This window comes from Nomia melanderi, chromosome 5, assembly GCF_051020985.1.
Source record: "Nomia melanderi isolate GNS246 chromosome 5, iyNomMela1, whole genome shotgun sequence".
NCBI lineage: Eukaryota > Metazoa > Arthropoda > Insecta > Hymenoptera > Halictidae > Nomia > Nomia melanderi.
Genome location: NC_135003.1, coordinates 5,925,130 through 5,931,129, shown reverse-complemented (window position 1 = coordinate 5,931,129; position 6,000 = coordinate 5,925,130). Strand labels below are relative to the sequence as shown.

Sequence of the window (6,000 nt, the reverse complement as noted above, 5' to 3'; positions counted from 1 at the left end):
TGACAGCTGATTAATAGGCTCGCGGTAGATAAAGCGTTAACAGACATTTACAGCCGCATGTAATTTTCCGTTGTTTTCCATATTTTCATCCGTGAGTCGTCGTGGACGCCGAATTACTCGCTATTGATCGACCACCCTATAGAACGTTTTTAATCATCGCCGAAATACGAATGGTCTGCTCGGCTATTCTTGGTTTTACACGCGTTCCCCGTCTATTTACTCTATTCTTCGCCCATTTACTTTAATTGCGCCATACTATTGAGAAGAGCAACGTCGCCATGGGCGGTACACGGTAATCGTTTCTTCGATTACTCCCACGAAGAAACCTTTTAAGATAATTACAGCGCTCGTTAATCGTCTGTAAACTCGAAGAAAATACTGCCCGGTTTATCATACGGCTCGCAAATACGTGCGCCAGTAACGTGATACCAGAATCGAGTTGATTTGAATAGAAGCATTATCAGAATTACCGCAAACCGACTGTGTTTGGATATCTCAGTGGAAAGATTATCTTTGTTTCTTATTTTACCGGACATCATGGGTACTTAATGTCTTGAACAGTGTATAGGAGTGTACTTAGGCTACGCATCCTAATAATTGAACACGTAACACGTTTCTTAATCTAGAAATAAACGCGCATTCCCGCAGTATCTCAACTGCTCCTCATTGAATTTTTCTCCGCGTCCCGGGCACACTGGATACGAGAGCTCGCGACGTTACCAAGATAATAAAAGTCAAGTTACGGTTAAGTCATAACATACTTTATAGACTGCAACATTATAACCGGTGTATCATTAGTAACAAAAAAAAAAGGCAACAAGTTTTAAAATGTTTGCATTATGCAAGATATGTATAGTGTACCTGCTCCAATGCATACAATAAGGTGAAATGTCGGTAAATTATTGTAATTGTAGACGAAAAGTGAAAATTTAAATGATTTAGTGAAAAAGGAAATTGACATTATTCATGACAGCATAACATAGAAACTAATGCAGTCTTATAGTTTCTTTATATATAGAAACGAAAGTAGACGGAATCAAAGGTGATTAACAATAAAATGTATAATATTCTACCATGTTTTTATCATTGAATTGTGGTTTGTTAATAAATTTAATATTTCTTCGTTCAAAGGTATTGAAAAAAGAAAAAAGTAACGAGAACAAGAAAAAGACACTTACTTCAAAAAACTAAATCATCTACAAATATCGCGGGAAACTTTTATATTTGAATACTTTATTCTCCATGGTAACAGAATTTATATTGTATATGTAGGAATTATTAAATGAAGAAATTAATTATCGTTAAATAATGAAACTGTTTATCATTTTGCAACGCATGCATCTATATCTCATGCGCGTAAATATCATCCTATATAAGACAATTTAAACCTGCTCCTAGTGTCGACAAATATTTTTAAATGATATCAATTAGTAAGCCTCATGCAAGCAATCGTAACACGGAAATAATCGCGAAGTAATTTTAGAATAACTCTTCTTCCGTTTCTCGCCTCCACTTTCGAACGATATCATTTTCCAGAAATTGCCTGGTAAATGGAAGTCTCTGGATAGTTGTATCGCGAAGAGCCGAAGCTAGAGCAGTCTCGCTGAAACACGCGAGAAGTTTGTACGCGTGTAAGGTCCAATCGATGGAATCAATTTGCATAATGTATACATGCGAAAGTATATGTTCCACAATGCTCTTCGATACTGCTGCTGGACTTGCCTGGTGGTATCGTAACCGAGGGGAAGAGGACTATTTAAATTCTTAACAGAATTTTCGTTGCAATTAATACTAAAATTACTGTATCCGCCAAAATAATAGGTTTTAGTTTTCTTATTTTCCAATTATTGACATTTTCAAAACATTCAATGTCCAAAACGATTTTGAAAATAAATACTATAACGAATATCAAAAGAAGTCGAAAAAAATGTATCGTTACAATCTTACAACGATTACATATTAACCACAATAAATTATCGGTAATTCTAGTGATAACACGTCGAATGCCGCACAATTTCATGTAGCAAAACGCACAAAATGAAAAATATGTAATATCAAATTATTTCATTAAATCGTTTTATTATTATTGCATGTTTATCTTACCGAATGTCACCACATTAAATAACATTATTTATAATATAAAAATGTTTGCAAGTAATTATCGTTTAATTGACTTAATTATAATAATTCGATTTAGTTGGGGATCAACGGTGAGCCCCATGACATTCAAGGTGTTAAGGAAGCCCGAACGTCTAATGATAGTTATATTTTACCTACATTCATAATACCTTATTGAATTTTTCATGAAATCGCGAAATTAAAACATGCTAATCAATTTTACATTGGAACATTTAATGTACGAGGTGAATTGGGATTATAGAGTGAATCGGATCGAAATGAGCGTGTAACTTACGTTTGTTATATCACAAATCATATTTACCATTTTTCATTTCTTACTTTCAAAAGAAAGATTTAACTCATTGCCCTATGACTTTTTCTCTACTACATGCGATACCACTACTTTATCATTAATAATATATTGAAAAAAAGGGAAAAAGTCCAGATATATAGTATATCTATATTTGCTCTAAACTACAATAATTAATAACAGAAATATAATATGTAATTCAAATCCGAAAGAACTTAATAATATTTATATTTGTTAAATTTTGCTTGGAACATTCACCACGAGTCTGACACGATATCATAAGGCAAGGGGTTAACAATTCTTTCTCGTTTTATATTACTAATGTTCAAGCGTACTCACTTCTTTATTGTCAAACATAAAATGATCTGATTCACCTTGGTCAACCATATGTAATATTGCATATGTGTGTGATTCCTTAAATAACAATTCTATACATACTCTTTCCTATATGCGGTTTTAGGTAAACTCATTGCATTATTGCTACTGTCGATTCACACGAATGTAACAGGGTATTGGTAAAGTGGCACAGAACTTAAAGGTTTCGACAGGTTTGCAGCATTTCGACGGCAACATTCATGCAAAGGACATCAACATTCTTTACTGTCATTTCCGATTCCCTTCTATTCCACGTTTCTACACCCAGCACGTGCTATGATGCATTGTTTTCATCGGGCCGCAAGAGCTTTTCAATCTTGCCCGCGTAATGAAACCACTTGGAACTGTTCCCGATTGTACAAAGAAACCGATAAAGACCCGCCTCCCACTGATTCGAATCGATTGCATAGTTTGATCAAGTACATCTGGTTCCTCATACTTTAGGAGATCGCGCCCCTGATCATAGGAGCTTGATCAATAATAAAATTGGCCGTCTTGTATCAAAAGATATTCAGTTGCAATTTAATATAGTATAATGAAAAATAAAATGAATACAATAGTAACAAATAATGAAATAGGAATTGATGAAATTGGGAAAATTATACGGATTTTATAAAATGTCGCGTATGATATTAGGAATAATATGTTGTCGTTATTCATTATTGAGTGTCATCGTAATTGTAAACGACATTTACTTTAACTGTTACACTCTAACAGTTAACTATAACTGCATAAAAACGATAACCATGTGAGAATATTTAGAACGAACGAATATGAATTTATATGAATTTTTCTTGAAACCGTGTCGTTTCAACTGATACATTCGATTTCTCAAAACTGATAAAATTCATTTCTTACTCTGTATTTAAATGAAAACCGAAATCTAAAGATAAAATTTTCGGCACAAACTTTCCAAATCACAGACCTCACAATGACAAACACTGCAAAAATATATTTCCATTTTCCCGTGGATCCGGCAAATTTGAAATACGACGATACTGTTCCAGCGTTCTCTATTTCAAACGACCGGGGGAATGCATCTCGAACGGTAACACGTTCGTCATTCGAGTCACATTTCCGAGCAGCGATTCTTCGTGTAGGACAAAAAGGTGGAATGGAAAATGCTATCATTTCAGTAAACACGGATCGCGGTGCATCGGCCCTGCAAGGTAATTTGCAATCGAGCGAGGGCGCGAGTTTCGTTCGCGGTCGGCCGGGCATCGTGGTTGGCTCGCGCGCAGAGCGCGAGCGCGGCCGACCGCCGCCGAGCAAGACCGAACGCGCGAAGCGCCAGCGCTGGCTCGGCCTGAACGGAGCGCTCGGGTCAAAATATATTCAGTATATTCTAAACAAGCGCGCGACGTGCTGTCACGTTTTGTTTGTGCGCGGGGACCTGTGTCTCGCCGGGACGATATGCTAAAATATCGGCGGGGTGACATTGTACCAGTGTTTTGATCGCATTAAGAAAACCAGTGCACACACGGGGATCAGTTTGAAACTCGTTCGCGTCCCTCGGACAAACTCGAGCGTGTTTCCTCCGCGCGGTTTAATTTTTTGGAAGAGAAGGCAACAACGCGGCAGAAGACACGAAACTAAAGATACTGGCGACTAGTGAGTTCGGGTATTACACGAGCGAGCCCGCCGATCACCTACCAAGACCCTCATCTCCTCTTCTCCGGTTTCTCATCCAATATCTGCTCTTTCGTTCTCTATCCGTTTTCCTCCGTCTCTTTCACGCGTTTCCTTCTCTCTTTCTTTCCCCCCTTCCCCGCTTTTCTTCGTTCGTCTTTGGTACGCTCCCTCCGGTCATTTTCTCTCTCCCTTCGAACGAGACACGTTCTTTCTCTTTCTCCGCTCCGGCCCGACGTCGTCGTCTCATGGGGTCAGTGGCTGCTCGATCGGATCCTGAGCAGGAACACACAACGGAGGAAGAGGACGATCTCCCTCGTCGCGAGACTCCGAGCCACACACGCGCGCCACGCACGCAGCCACGCATCTAAAGAAGTAGAAAGAAAGACAAACGGGAGAAATAAACGAAATAAAAAGAAAACGGAAAAGAGACGACGAAAAAAAAATATATATAAGTACATAAAAAAAAAAGGAAACGAAATTCTGATTTCTCCGTCGGGTATCTTATGTCTGTTAGGAAAACCGCACTAGTGAGATATATCTGTAGTAATACTCACGCCGGCCGAGAGACGTTCGAAAAAGCCGCGAGGAAAGGTGGATTCGCTGATGATAGGACATCAACGAGCCGGCTAGGCGGCGAAATTGTCGGGCGGATCGACGGTATTTCCCGTGTGTCTGATGCTCGCTTCTGTCGTGTGTGTATGTGTGGCTGTGCCCTGTGCCTGTGGCTGTGTATGTCTGTGGTGATCGACGCGTGAGACTCCCGTATCACGTACACTCTTTCAGTGCAGGAAACTCGTGCTCGTTATCTGGCCACTTTTCTCGTGTCTCGTTTTTCTGTTCCTTTCCACTTCGTTTCTCTGTTCAACTCCATTTTCCGTCTCTTTCTTTCTCTTGGTTATTCGCTCACATACTCCCCCCCGTCTTTCTCTCTTTTTCTTTCTCTTCCTCTCTTTCTAACCGCTCTGTCTCTTTCTCGTTCTCGCGCGGCTGCTCACGCTGCCGCGTTGTATCTTCTCTCTGTTTCGATCCAGCCACCTCTCTTGCCGCGTTTTCACTGTTGCCGCTGCTCTTCCCGAACAACTATATATTTTTTTCTGTTCCGCGATGACCGCGCGACCAATAAAGGAAGGACTACGCGAGTGATTACCGTCGCAGGGGAACGAGAGGAAACTTTCGTGGAAATTGGACCGACGGTTTGAAGTCTGTGTTTTTGTTTACATAGACGCGAAACTGCCCACGCGACTACGGAAACGTCGAAGAGCAAGTTAAAAGCGTTCCCGTTCGACGAATACGCTGGTCGATGACGTTTTTACGCGATTGGTGAGTAACTGTTCTATTCGTTTATTGTCCGACGACGTCGCGTCGGAACGACGGTTGTCGTGCTTGCGAGTTTTCATGGAAAGCGTTTGAATCGCTGGGAAATTATGATTGACGGTTTTCGGGTGTATTAATGGGGATTCTCCGGTTTTGTTTTGAATATCGAAGAAACGTGACTCGCACGCAATAGAATTCTCCCTACCGTTTGGTGGGTGAAAGTGACGTAAGGTGTTTGAGAGGCAAAAGTA

At 40.0% G+C, this 6,000-nt stretch overlaps 1 protein-coding gene and 1 long non-coding RNA gene across 7 annotated transcripts in view; one reads left to right on the top strand and one right to left on the bottom strand.

The window, feature by feature from the left end:
* Nucleotides 1-4,126: 4,126 nt before the first annotated feature.
* The window catches only part of Pde9 (phosphodiesterase 9), a 265,907-nt gene continuing 264,033 nt past the window's right edge, over nucleotides 4,127-6,000 (top strand). For 2 of the 6 annotated variants that reach the window (XM_076367849.1, XM_076367848.1), the window contains exon 1: nucleotides 5,610-5,755. The gene's annotated coding sequence lies outside the window, so the exon portion shown is untranslated. Of the gene's footprint in view, nucleotides 4,425-5,466; nucleotides 5,756-6,000 lie in introns of those variants that run through there. The other 4 variants (XM_076367845.1, XM_076367850.1, XM_076367847.1 and 1 more) reach the window with 4 other exon arrangements.
* Nucleotides 4,610-5,130, bottom strand: LOC143174545 (uncharacterized). Its single transcript, XR_012998640.1, has 2 exons — nucleotides 4,990-5,130; nucleotides 4,610-4,799 (listed from the first exon to the last, which is right to left on the bottom strand). It is a non-coding gene; the product is annotated as an uncharacterized LOC143174545 (long non-coding RNA).